The sequence below is a fragment of the Amblyomma americanum genome, chromosome 6 (genome assembly GCF_052857255.1).
Source record: "Amblyomma americanum isolate KBUSLIRL-KWMA chromosome 6, ASM5285725v1, whole genome shotgun sequence".
In the NCBI taxonomy this organism is placed as follows: domain Eukaryota; kingdom Metazoa; phylum Arthropoda; class Arachnida; order Ixodida; family Ixodidae; genus Amblyomma; species Amblyomma americanum.
Window position 1 is genome coordinate 108,053,579 of NC_135502.1, and position 14,599 is coordinate 108,068,177.

Here is a 14,599-nt window from a genome sequence, read left to right on the forward strand (position 1 = left end):
CCATACTGCATGTCGATAATTATAGTTCCAGACATGCAAGAACAAATTCTCAACGTGCCACATAGGTTATGGGGACACGTAGTGGCGGGCTCCAGATTCAGATTTGACTATCTGGGGCGATTTAACATATACATCTCACAGCACGGTCACCTTTAGAGTTTTGTCTCCATCAAAACATGGCTACTGCAGCTGGGATTGAATGCATGTCTTCAGGATCAGTACCCTAATGCCATAACCACAGAGCTTCTGCGGTAGATAGATGTAAAGAACAGTGCTATTTAAAAGGAAAAAAAAGTTAAGGCTACCTATTTTTTACCTCCTCTTGGCACTGTAACTCAATCTTGCTGAACTACTGAACGAATTTTGTGTACATATTTTTAAGGCTATGTGACAATTTGCTTTATGGGGAGTTCAAATGAAATCTGATGGAGTGATTCAAAACATTAAATTGCATGGAAATGTTTCTAACTGTTGATTTCCAGAAACAGGTGCGTGGAGACCTCGACTGGGATGCCAGGGCTTGTACGACATGCCTACAAGGACACGAACCAGCACTCCTTGGTGGATGGGTGCCATGGTCAAGCCTTTGCTTAAAGATGGCAACTATTTACACAGCCAAACAAGTTCCATTTTGGAAAATGATTAGAAAATAAACAACATTCATATGCTCAATTTCTTTTTATTTGTACACAGCAGAAAATGGTGATGCTCACAACGATGGACCAAATGAAGGAGTTGTGAGCAAGTTCCTTAAAGATTAACTTCCGTGCGTATTTTCTACACCTCTACATTTCAGCTGCTTCTTATGACTTTTAATGTTGGATTTTAAAGGGAGAAATATCTTGGGAATCAGCGTGGCCCTGGTACTGAGTACCAAGTGATGCATAGGTTATCGGGCCAACGAATGAATTATGCAGCCTGCAATGGATGGATGGGACAGGGATAAAGACAGGCTTGTTTATTTCATGTGCCCCCTTTGTTAGTCTCTACTGTGTCATCCTTGAAATCAATTTTTCTGCGATCCATCACCTGTACTCGCTGCTGTGCTCCTTTTAGTTTCAGTACATGTTCGGAAACGGGTCTGGAAAGAACCCTAAAAACTGTTCTATCAAGACTGCAAGACCTAAAACATGCCTCTGCTTTGAACTGCACACCAAAAGTTCCAACTTAATAACAGTGCAAGCTACTTCAGCAGGGAAAATTCAGATTCTACGGCTAGTTTCCAGAACCTGCAAGAACTGGAATCACTAAGCATGTCCACCAGTAACTGTGCTTGCTGCCCCCCACGTCAAAAATATGTTCTGTCATCAGCGACAGCTCGTAAGGCCTGAAAGAATATTTTTACGGAATCCTGAACCAATATCCATACAAAACCCAGAGAACTATATTGGCAGAAGCAGTGATAGCATACAACTTTCGCCATTTTGCACAGCGCCCAGGAACAAGCACTGTATTGTTGCTCTTGTCATCTCGGCAGAAAGCATTCAAGCATGTTTACTAATGCATTCTTTACACTTAATGCTATATTTGCCTTCTGCATAGCATGTAGGAAATTAAAAATTCACAGGCAAATAATTCAAAAGGAAATGTGTTGGCAAGTGGGCTCCAATTTTGTGAGCATGCTGGCTCTTGGCAGTCTTTGTGCAGTCATGCAAACGAGCACGTGTGCACTAGTTTTGGTAACCAAAACAGTCCCACAGTGCGAGAGGCTGGCAGATAACGCAGGAAGGAAGGCTGCTTGTATTTTTTTCATTGCTTTTAGATTTGGGATGTTGTGCAATCTGCTGAAATGAAATGTGAAGTTGGATCAAGCGTAAGCTTTAAACAAGGCACGCATTCAAACGCGACAGCATGCAGCCACTTGCACATGCCAGTCCAAGTTCGAACTATCGCACATGGATGAAAGTTGATATCCAAAGCAGTTTAACTGCAGTTTAACAGTTTAACAGTTTAACAGTTTGCAGTTTAACATGCAGGGAGAAAAGCTGCGGCAATGTCCAAGTTGTCTAAGGCAGCAGCAAGCAAAACTATGTGCCACCGCAGGTTCGAATCCCACCTGAGACTGTAAGTATGGCTCTTTTTTTCTTTTCCATGCTCTTCTGGACATACATCAGACGTTGGGGCTTTAGTTTGTATAATCATTCAATGCTAACATATTAACATCAAGTGTGAACTTCTCCATTGCTGTTGTCAACACATTTTCAATGTCACATGGTTGACAAAGTTACAATTTATAAGCTCATTTCAGTGGTGCTCTGAGCAGCTGTTCACATATATTGCATTATAAGAACTGTTTGTTACCTAGATGACCAGCAGGCATGTGTCCCAGTGAAGCTTTCCAAGATGCAAAGAACTTCATAAACTCTGCACAGCATTCCTTGACCGTGATCTCCTAAGTTTCGAATGGTGCAAGCCAGGTCACGAGTAACACAACAGGTACATAAGATTTGTCTCCTATATTGCAGATTGTCAGCACTCTTGCATCGATAAAGCTGATCTCTTTATATCGCATACTTCCCGTGCTATGAAGGCCAGCGGTCCAAAATGGGCATGGGCTTCCTACAGTGCTGTTGATGGCAGTGGTGTGACAGCAGCGCTACGGAAACCTGCATGAAGGGAATACAAATGAGGCATTGAAGTGCACAATTAAAAAAAAACCTGCCAGCTTAGGGAAAAAATTAGTTCCTCTCTTTTCAGGGACAGCAAGGACAAAGTGAAGTTGGCCTGTATTGATAGGGTATGACACACTAATCCAAAAGAAATTGCCAAAAGCAGCTTCGATAATATTTTGATTCCTTGACTATGTTAGCTGGTTATGGTTCATGGGGGTTTAACGTACCACAGTGACTGAGGCTATGAGGGACACCGCAGTGAACGGCTCCGGAAATGTCGGACACCTGATATAACCATCTGTTAAAAGGACATTTAGAACTCCACGCAATTACTGTTCAAAGCGTGAACTGATCTTCCGATTCTTTCAGCGTATGTGAACGTTTGACCAGCATGAAAAAAAATATGGCCCACAATATTCAATTAAAACTTTCACGTTGGGTACCATACGGTTTGGCTTATGGGTGTTTAATGTCCCAAAGCGGCTCGGGCTATGAGGGACTACGTCGGCCACCTGCCGTTCTTTAACGTGCACTGACATCGCACAGCACACAGGCCCCTAGTATTTCACCTCCATCGAATTTCGACCGCCGCGGTGATCCCAGGGGATCGAACCCGCTTCTTTCGGGCCAGCTGCCGAGCGCCATAACCACTCGGCCACCGCATGCAGCGGCTCGGCGTACAAACACGTTTCGAGGGCCGACGAGTTTGTAGGAAGCTGAGCTCCTGTCAACACTCAGAATGTGCTTGAAGCCCTCGACATGCATCCCAGCGTTCCGATACTGATCCAAGAGCACACGCCGAGCGTAGTTTGCTAACACCGAGGCCCGTGGGCCATTAGCTAGACACAAACTTTTTTCCTCCGCTGTACCTGACGTGTGATCGCAAAACGTACAAAAAGAGCTTAATAGCTAGCTGCAATTACCGTTACGGGTATTAGTATTAGGTGAAGTCTTTTATCAGCAGCTGTGGCAACTCATCGTGCACATTTAATGCCTTGATGCTTCCCCACTAGTAATCAGATTAGCATACTAAATTCTTGCTGCCGGGAAGCCTATCCAGCTTGCAAGGAATTCCAAACGACTTACACTCGGGATGTATTACACACATTGTCTTCAGGACGTAAATGGAGAGAGCACCTCCATACACGACAATACTTCTAAGCGGGACAGTACTAAAAAAACTGGCCCACTGCAGTTCACATGTGGCGCTGATACACTGCCTTGGCACCACTGCACTGCTGTGAATCGGCACCGCTGTTAGCACAACTCACTACGTCAGTTTTTTTAGAAGTTTTTCCCTGCAGCAACCTTCATCTTTGTCGGTACAAACAGTGCAGTGCATCCGCACACCGTGGCTGTAAGTGGCATGGAAGTAGTGCACAGTGCTGACGTGCAGGATGAAGATTAAAACAAACAAAACCATTGCAGGTGCGTGCTGAGCCATCAGCTTCATACGAGAGTAGCACGTGGTTCTCTTCCATGTCTACAGCTGCAACTTGCGACGCGTCAAAAAAGAAACTACATGAACCAAAGGCCAGAAACTGAAGCGGCCGCTTGTGGCGCAGCCAAGGTTCGGTTTCATTTGAGAACATTTTAGGTTTCCTTTTAGCGTTGGCATATAAAGGCACTTTGAGTGTTGCAAAACTTATGCGATATTCAGACGCGTAACCTTCAGCTATATTTGTCAGAGATTCGGATGCGCCGCACACGTCACTGCAACTGACATTTTAGTGCTTGCTCTTTTCTGCCCAATAAGAGATGTGTTTACAGAAAAAGTGGTACTTCTGTGATGCAGGCCAACTCCAATTTCTCAGAGCCCACGAAATATGAGGGTTGTCCATGTAAAATTATGACACAAAAATGGGTAAAGTTCTAAGTGCAATCACTCAGAATTTTGCCATATATGAAAGGATTCTTTTCCATAGTCTCTGGTATTAATTCTGTGCTGCTTCTGATTGGAGCGCCGGAATGGCACCTGTCAGCTCCCGTCTTCGTGAAATTAAAGCGCGCCAAAATGCGCATGCACGTTTCAGCTCCTCGAGCTGTGGTTCGTGCTCTAGCTGCTCCGCTGTGGTAATCGCACCCTCAAAGGACTGTCACCGCCAGTCAGCGTGGTTTGGCACTGCCCAGTAGGACATATTATGACAGAGATCAAAAGATTTTTAGCAAGCGTAGTGCCCACGCATCGGAAGCAGTAGGCACGCTGAGCGGTGTGCTCCTCCTGTCGCGCGAGCGCGCGCTCTCGCCGCTTGCGAAACACTATGGAGGGTTCTTCGATATTGTTGTATCCGCGCTGCAGTATGCAGTACGTATACAAATGGAACTTGAAGCGGCATCTCTTTCGCGCCCACAAGGAGGTCACCGCTAATCCGAGGCAGCCAAAACGTATGTGACCTGTGCAAAGAGAGCTTCTTCATGTTGAACGAACTACAGTCGCACCACATCAGTGGGCACGAGTTCCGTCTAACATACGAGGAGCTTCACTTCCCGTCAATGTCAGGTGAGAATGTTTATTTTTTCACAGAATCAACTGTACAGATTTACTGCCACGAGTTTGCTGTTTGGTGCTCCTTCCTTGCTCAAAGAAAAAAACTTTTTCAGGTTATTTTAAAGGTGTATAGGCAACAAATTTTGCTTACTCCTTTTATTCTTTCTAATGGTTCAAAATGCGTAATTTACGTTGATCACAAATGGAATTCGCCAGCAAAAGCTAAACAACAGTCGAAACTCCATCATATTTAAATCAGTTACATCGACTTATCTTTTATACCGAATAATTTCTAAGCACTGTAAAGCTGCAATGTGAATGTGTAGGAAAATATAAGGCTATATATCGTACAAAAATTAGCCGTCACATCCGATATATCGTACTTCGGGCAACGCCAGATGACCCAAGAAACTGGGCTTCCTTCAGCACATCTCTGTGGGTTAGCTTCCCCGCAGGTCCTATCGAACTTGGACAACTCCGCGACGGAAGTCAACAATCACCGAAACCAAGGAGCACAAGCAGCATAGAGGATATCCCCTACGCTCCTTGGTTTCGATGACTGTTGGCTTCAGTCATGTACTACCTGATCCTGGTGTTAAATGTCTTTTTTTTGTAGTTTTCTTCCTGGACCTCCTAGTGGCCATGCTATTGGCGTCAGCCTCCACTGCTACACTTTCTACTTTGCTTCTACCTACCCCTATGCCCTGAGCCGCAGTGGACTCCATAAAACTGCTCGGCCTGCCAGGCGCCACCCGATCTCGGCTCCTAGCCTTCCATTAAAGTGAATGCCATCTCGTGTAAAGCCTCCGCCAAAGCCTGCTCTATGCACTTCCCTGTTTATGTCTGCCACTTCAAAGCCTTTCTCCTGGCTTAACTTCCTTATCCCCCGATTAACGGCCACAACGCCCTTGGCAATTTGTCCGTTCTGTCCTTGCACTTCCGGCATTGTGCACACTACGATCTGGACTCGCTGTGCTATCGCCCTTAAATCGTCAACTCCCTCCGCTAATCTTTCCACTACTTTTGCGGCTTCACCAATCAAGACATCATTTAGTCCCGCCGCTATCACTGCCAAATTGCGCTCTGCAACATTCCTAGAAAGTTCGTTTCTTAGAAAGCCGGTCGTGATTTAGGCGGTTGGTCGCGGCCGGTTGCTCGCACGTTCGTGGTGCTGGTGGGTATGTGCCATTTTTTGATAGGCTAACAACAACAACAGCTGCTTAGGGCGCTCGCTCGAGAAGCAAAAGCGTAAACAATGCAGTACAGACGACAGTTTATTAAAGAATACATAAGTACCCACAGTCGATGTACAAAAGTGGTGATTCTAGACATCAGTGGCATGATAATATCGGTGACAGCCACTGCAAAGAATTAGAATCGGAAAATGCCACTATGCTGCAAAAAGGTACGGTACTATCAAAAAGAGTATGGTATACGTAACCAAATGCTACATCAATCAATATATGTGCACACACTATAACTTTGTACAGATTCAGGTAAATGGCAATGAAGTAAAACATTTCACATGCATTGAGATATATCAATGTGTGGCAATGAGTATACACATACAAAGTGAGCCAGCCAAAGGTTTCAACCTTTAACTTGTGCAGAAGAATTCACAGTGCATAAGTAGTCCTTGATCAATGGGTGGAATGAGTATACACATAGAATGTGAGCCAGCCAAAAGTTCCAACCTTTAACTTGTGCAGAAGAATTCACAGTGCATAAGTAGACCTTAATCAATGTGTGGCAATGAGTGTACGCATACAAAGTGAGCCAGTCAAAAGTTTCAACCTTTAACTTGTGCAGAAGAATTCACAGTGCATAAGTAGACCAAGGACAACATAATATGCTGCAGTGCTACATATAGCTTCATGTACAGACATCAAGAAAAGTTCACCTTCTAACTCTGCTAACAATGGGCATGTTTGCCTCTTGGCTAATGAGTTGCAGGCTTGCATGCTTTAGGGCATGGCTAGTCTGCCACACCCTATTTCGGTTACTGGTTTAATGTAGACAGAAAGAGAAAGAAAATGTGACCAAGGCAAGTCGAGAGAAACAAATTTTTGAAAATTCACAAAACGATTGTGGCCGTGGCTGGCACACAACAATAATCAGAGGTCATTAATTCAGTTAGCAGTGATGACACACTGGAGGGTAACCCAGAATATGCATGTGCATAAAGAGTTCATACAGAAATAACAAATATAATGTGCAATGTGGATAACAAGCCACTGTGCAGCATTATATTGATTCTACCATAATCTTGGGTGATTAAGTAAATGGTAAATTGCAAGTGGTCCTTGTACTACTGTACAGTGTCTGCACATGTTAAGGGATCCAACATGTCGGCCACTAGTACTACGTCTCTCCTAGTGCATGTGTTGCTTGGGATAGTAAAACCCTCAATGTTACAACTTGCAGAAGAAATTCTTAAAACAGCCAGTATAAGTAGCAATTTATCATAGTTTGAGAATGCCTGTTTTCGACACTAGCATACATGTAAAAACCAAGTCACATCTCATGCGTATGCCCCTCTTAATTGTTACAGAGCCAAACACTTGAGCCAGCCTATATTTGCTGGCGCTAGGTTCCAGATACTACTAATTTCCCCAACAGCAAAACAGAGTGCAACAGTCATGACCATGGGATGGCAAATTATATACCACAAAACCCTCGGGTTATACAGAGTACTTTTTGGAATTTTTTTAGCTGCTGAAGCCATGAATGTCTCAACATTAAGTCTCACTATTTTATTTTTTTCACTAATCATGCTACAACTGCTTATGGAGACTGATTTCAGCATCATTATCATTATTAATTGAATTCTGGCATTTATTGAGTGGCTGTATGGCTATGTGCTTGTTGAATAGGAGGAGAAAGAAGCTATATAACGTGGGATTTCCTGGTACCATTTGTAAGCTGTTAGTATGTGTCAGTAAGGGTGTTGTGGCTCAGAAGAGCCACAACCGCCCTTACATAACAAATAAAAAACACTTATGAACATGACAAATAAATACTTAAACAAAGAGAGAACACATAAGCAGTAGGCAGCAATAAAGAACTAAATATTTTAATCATTTAGTAACCCAATGCGTCATGACTCATGAATACAAACAGTATATTTATGCTTCTTTCTGGTGCGAGCATCAGCTTAGACTGTGTACCTGTGCTTCTGTTGACAAATGAGGTGTACCCATGAAGCCTTGTGTGGCACATTACCTTAAGTAACTTCAGACTTCAGCCTACTGAACAGAACATACCTTGCCGCTTTGGCCTCCTTTCAACCAGATTCTTACACACATTCAATATGTGGGCACTGGGCACACTATGTGATTTCTTGTCTGAAGGCGGAATCTAATTCCTTTAAAAATATAGACATTCTTCAGAGGTTGCAGCAGCAAATATAAAAATGCTTTTTGGATTTTGGAAAAGAGCAGGGCCTCATCTGAAAAAAGGTCTTGTAGCAAATGCGGCTCATGCTTTTCTAGGGCCTCATGATGCATTACTCAGCTTCTCTCATGGCTTTTTCTAATCTGGCCCAGTACTTTCTTGTATCTGTCACTTTGAGAATGCAGTTTCAAAATCCACTTGAAGATTTGAGTGGTGTACGCACATGTGTGTCTCCTCTGCCTTCTTTTTGGTGCTTCCGGTGCAGATGTCACCATTGCCTGTCCAATGCTGGCCTGTCTGGCACCACTGAGGCCACTGGGCCACCTTCACCTGAAAAAAAAAAAAATGAAAGAAAACAAAGAGACACCTTTTTGTAAATCTCACAGAGCAGCCTAGATCTCGTACAAATTACCGTTAGGGTGCAATCACAGGAAAACTAATTGCCTACCGTGCATGTATTTTGTTTGAAGTCATGAATATACTCAGGCAGAAATGAGCATTCGTAGGTGAAGTTTATCATGTAGTGGTCGGAAGATTTTCCCATCTAAGGACCACAAATTCACAACCATAGAAATTAAATGTGGCAAGAAAGCAGTTCATTAGGGAACTTGCAAAATTTTACGAAACATTGACAGGAAGCAACAACACTTGCAAAGTAATGGTTTTTGTATTAGTTCATACTCGGCTACAGAAGCAAAGCTTACAAAAATGCAACTGCGGCACATTGTATTTCCTCATGTATCTCGTTCGGCTGCTGCGTCATTGTTTACATGCACCACATCAAGCTTGGTGGCGCAATAACCAGTGTAGGCTGTGGAACGGCAAGCTGCGCCCACTATTAGCTTAGGATGCTTTTGTTAGCTGCAGCTAGTATCAAGTGCAGGTGGCAGGGGATGGGTGCGCATTTCCCACATCTGATATGCTAGAAAGTCGAGAGGACTGGTATCTCGAGTGCTATATGTTGCATTATCAGCAATATAAAAACTTTGTGGACAAAGTGACTGAAGGTATGCCTATAACTATACGTTTTGTTCTGAAAACAATAAACAGCTGTGTCTGAACAATGTGTACATTTTCATGACATGTATGAGTTATGCAAATGAGAGAATCATATAATTTTTTGCATTAAAGTAAAATTGATGCACTATTACAGGCCTCTCAATATCCATCACGAAAATATCAATGCTACTGGTCCATAGTTTCTAATGCAAATGAAAAAATTGAGCATTTTGCAAAAAATTCTCCTGTTTTCTTTGTGCACTTACCATAATAGGTTACGTTTCATGGTGCTGTTGTGGGCACTCTGATGGGTGTCCTTGGGCCAGAACCTGTTGAAAAAGAACAAATGCACTGTAGGAGGCTCGAAACCAGGTGTTTTAGTGCTCAAGTATAATTTTTCTTAAACTAGTTTTGCATTGCGTATGTGAAAAAAAAAAAAAAAGGAGAGAACGGAGAGGTCAGGTACAGAAAAAGTAAAAAAAAAAACGGCCGCGCAAAAGGCGCTGCCTTGACCCTAAAGCGCTCTCGGCTTCCCATTCCCCCAACCGTGGAGAAGCGACACGAAACCGCAAAAATAGCCATAGCAAACTAGGCGAAACTATTTCTGGGATCTTCACGAAAGCGGACATGAGAAAGGAACGAGATAAGAGATGCGTCACGAGATAGGAATACTGTGGGGAGTTCGGTGCCCTCCAGTATATGGTCGATCGTGCGTGCTTCGAGCGAGAAACGTCAGGGACAGCCGGGGTGGAGGGCTGAGGGCAATTTACAATGCTTATAGTAGGCGGCAGGTTATACCACGTAAAAGCAGTGTCTGGAGCGGCAGCAGTATACGGTACACAATAGTTTCGAGCGACGCTTCCGTGAGGCACACTGGGGAGTTCAGCATGAATATCGCCAATCAAAGCTGTCTGTGTATCTAAAAAAAAAAAAAACTCCTACGACTTTTCTGTATGCAGCGCAATTAAGGCGCGCTGCCCCAATTTACTGGTGTTAGGGAGGCCTGCGCGATAATGCGACGGTCACATCGCGGCTGCAGAAAACATGTACGAACAACACGCACGTAATATATATGCATGCGCTAAATTCCATAAAACCTAAACCAAATCTGTAACAGCGACACACTTAACCCTTTATGGGATAACGGGACACATGGGTCCCGCTTTTTACTCTCACGAAAAACCTCCGTACGCGGCAGCGGGTGAATTTCTGGGCAACAGTCTTGTCGCGCCATCTATCTCGAGTCTTTGACAACGCTTGTGCGACTAAGTTTTAGGATTTCCTGTAGATGGCACCACCAGCATTGACAGCTGAACTTTTTCCTTTGTGAAGATTCGTGCCGGTAAAAATTGCTCCCGCTTGTTCGCGCCCAAAAAGATTTCGAGATGAATGGTAAGTTTTTCCTTTTCTGTCCTTCAAGGGAAATACTTGGTGCATGCCCTAAACGATTTATTTTTGCACACAGTATGCTGAAAGTATGCTACGACTAACAAAGTAAGCTGTCGATGTTGATAGAATAAATTCTAAGTTTCGTTTCGTTTACGAATTCGCAGGGGGCTCGCTTACGCGGGATGAAGCGCTGGCGCTCTACTTCAGTTTGCCTGACGAGTCTGAGACTAGTGAAGACGAGGCCCAAAGCAGCGAGGACGACTTTGCAGCCTTCATTCACACTTTCCTTTTCCTCCTCTTCCCTTTCCCCTGTGTGGAGTAGCAGGCCAGGGCCCTGTTACCACCGGCCGACCTCTCCGCCTTTCTTTCATTAAAATTCCCTTTTTTTTTTGTCCCTGAGCTAGCGCCGTCGGATTTGAGCTTTGAAGACGACGAAATCGAAGCTGGTCCATCAAAGAGCAAGCGCCAACGGCGGTCTACTCCTTCAAAAAAAGGTTTCAGGAGGAAACGGAATGCGCTCCTGCTGGATCAAGGTGGAGAGAGTGCGCCAGAAGAGGAGGAGGTCGGCAGTGCATGGACTACAAATGAACCGCTAAGTACAGTTCAAAGCCCAAAGACATAGGATTCTCAAACCTCCCAAAAGGCGCCAGCACGCGCAGTTGATGCATTCACGCTCTATTTTGATGATGAGATGATTGAATTCATAGTTGAGCAGACCAACCTCTTCGGTGCAAAGAAGTACCCAAGGAAGTGGCAAATTTTGACAAAGGAAGAGTTACGAGCGTATTTTGGTGTACTGCTGTTGATGAGCGTGTGCCCAAGGCACCACCTGTATCAGTATTGGAGCCGTGACCCTCTCTTTCATTGTGAAGAAATTTCAAAGCTGATGTCCTTCAAACGATTTCAGCAAATTATGAACTCGCTTCGTGTGAATGACACAACGAAAGAAAAAAAGAGAGGAGAAGAGGGATATGACCGTCTGGCCAAGGTGCGCCCTCTTATTACAAAGCTGAACCAAAAGTTTCAAGAAGAATACACTCCTTCCTGTCATCAATCAATTGATGAAAGCATGATCGCTTTCAAAGGAAGGTCAAGCATGAAGCAGTACCTTCCTTTGAAACCGATCAAACGTGGGTACAAAGTGTGGTGCAGGGCAGACGCACAGACTGGTTACCTGCTCCAGTTCCAGGTATAAGAGGGAAAAAATGAGCAGCGGCCCGCAGGCCAAAGCTTAGGCAAATATGTCGTCCTTTCCCTTTCTGAAAGCGTAGAGCCTGGCACACAGCTCTACTTCGATAACTATTTCACGTCTACACCGCTCATGCAAACGCTTGCCCAGAAGGGTATCTTGGCCGCGGGTACCGTCCGTGTCAACAGGAAGGACCTTCCTGACGATCTAAAGAAAAACAACAAGCTTCAGAAGGGAGAGTACCTGTGGCGCAGCAAAGGCAATGTCTCAGCATACCAATGGCATGATTCAAAGAACGTTCATGTCCTATCTAATTTTCACGACCCGAACGAAACTGAAGAAGTCCAGAGAAAACTTTCTAATGGTTCATCAGTGGGTGTGGTCTGCCCCAAAGCGGTCGCTGACTACAACCGTTGGATGGGAGCCGTAGACAAGTTCGACCAGAAAAGAAACTCCTATGCGGCTGACAGGCGATCGAAAAAGTCGTGGTATCGCATATTTTATTTTCTTTTTGACTCATCAGTTGTAAACAGCTTCATTCAGCATAGTGGCAACAGCGACATGAGCTACATGTGGTTTCGGCTCGTTCTGGGACGGCAGCTGATCAACGGGCAAACATTCCGACACTACAGGTCTGTTGGGCCGTTCCGCAAGAACAAAGGTGGCACTAAGAGCGGCCAAAAAATGGTCGGAATTGCAGACGAAGTAAGGTTTGCAGGTACTGGTCACAACCCACGGAAAGTGCCAAACAGGCGTAGATGTAGGTGGTGTTCCACCTCCGGGAGTGAAACGCGCACGAAGTTTGTGTGTGGTGTGTGTAATGTACCCCTGTGTGCAACCTGCTTCGGCCCCTTCCACCAACAATGACAGAACTAACCACAGCTTGGTGCTCGCGTGAGTCAATGGGACAGTGTTGTCCGACTTTTTCAAAAGGACATGTGCCAATGGGACACATGCGTCCCACTTTTTTTCATTAAACTATTGCTGCTATTGTTCTGAAATTTCTTCCATATCATTTCTGAAGATGCCTAGACCCGAAAAATGTGTAGTTTTTTTCTCTATGTTACGGAAATTATAGGTGAACCCACAAAGGGTTAAGATTAAGCCAGACAGTGAGGCGCGCGCGCGCACACACACACACACACGCACGCACACACACACACACACACAAACACAAATGTAAGCAAGCAAAAAAAGTAGCGAACGGTCCCACGCTTAAGAAAGGCAATGCCGCGTCGGGCCATCTAGAACTGCAGCACGGCCTCTTATTTTTGCTTTTAATGAGTCTAAATCTACTTTTTAAACGCATCTCGCAAAAACAAACCCGCCGCAGTAAACAGCACCAGGCGAAATCTGTTGTATTCCATAAGCAATTTCAAATCGCAACGGTCAACGGCGACCAAAACAAAGGCACGAAGGATGCAACGGTTTTGTGAACTTCTTACGCCAAGAGGGATGTAATGTGCAGTGAATTCATAAATACCTGAGGTGGGCAGTAACACTGAAGCGTTGTCCACTCTTGTCGGATGTTCTGTACCACTCTGCGCTGCTCCTGTGCATACGTCGCGTAAGCAGCGTCGGACAGGAAAGTTTCGTTTCTCCTACTTTCGCCCACGCTGCCCGCGCGGGCGTCTGCAGCTGCACCGGCTGCGCTGCTCGCGGCGGCGCGGTCGCGATGTGGCAACTTCGCAAGTCATCTCTTTGATATTTTATTTTTAATACTTATGGCTGGTTATAATTAAGTTCACAATATTGTTTTATTATCTATTGTGGTGCAGAGATCTTACTTCATTAGGCTTAACTTCACCTGCGTTTACCGCCGATACCAGGATCGCTGCAATCGTTTCGACCGTGGCGGCACCCACGGCGCGGACGCGCAACTTGCAACATGCCACAGCCGGAGGCAGCTCGGTTTCGACGGCGGCTGAGTAGCTGTCACGTGGTTTCTCCTCGGTTCAACGTCAAACTCGCGCACATGCCGAAGCTACGGAGGGCAGTAGTAAAGCTTTCGCTTTAAAATTCGGCATCGTCGTCGTGACTGAAAAACCCCCGGAGAAGCAACCTAGGTGGGCCACACATATCGCGTGGCGTCATCGTAACCTGCCCACTGGATTGTGAGCAAACTGCGCACCATGGCAGTAAAATTAATGATTGATCGCTAAAGGTACCTCAGGAAGAGCAACCTGGGTTGCACAAGCCCCACTGGTGGCAGCACCTGCCATCGTAGGCGACTGATGCATCACTTAACCCCACTGCCCCAGGGTTGGTACAAGGACTCCCAGGAATCTATGAATGTAAAGTCGAGAATGGCCATGCTGTATATATGGGCATTAACCCATTAACACTATCGCGTCATACCCTTAGGGCAGAGCTTAAGCGTCACATTATCGCCTCTTTCCAGGACTTCTACGTGGCGGCGTGAACGCCCAATGGCCTGCACTCGACACAAAGCCTTTTACGGATTTTCAAGACTGTCTCATGGAACCTTTAATGTGCACTGTAATCGCAGTGCATGGACTTTTAGCATTC

The 14,599-nt window shown here is 45.0% G+C and overlaps 1 protein-coding gene and 1 long non-coding RNA gene across 5 annotated transcripts in view; one reads left to right on the plus strand and one right to left on the minus strand.

The window, feature by feature from the left end:
• The window catches only part of LOC144093953 (uncharacterized), a 40,210-nt gene extending 39,538 nt beyond the window's left edge, over nt 1–672 (plus strand). For all 4 annotated transcript variants that reach the window (XR_013306360.1, XM_077627728.1, XM_077627730.1 and 1 more), the window contains one exon: nt 483–672. The gene's annotated coding sequence lies outside the window, so the exon portion shown is untranslated. The remainder of the gene's footprint in view (nt 1–482) is intronic.
• On the minus strand, nt 663–13,734 carry LOC144093954 (uncharacterized). Its single transcript, XR_013306361.1, has 4 exons — nt 13,554–13,734; nt 9,759–9,821; nt 8,717–8,823; nt 663–2,606 (listed from the first exon to the last, which is right to left on the minus strand). It is a non-coding gene; the product is annotated as an uncharacterized LOC144093954 (long non-coding RNA).
• Between the last annotated feature and the right edge of the window lie 865 nt (nt 13,735–14,599).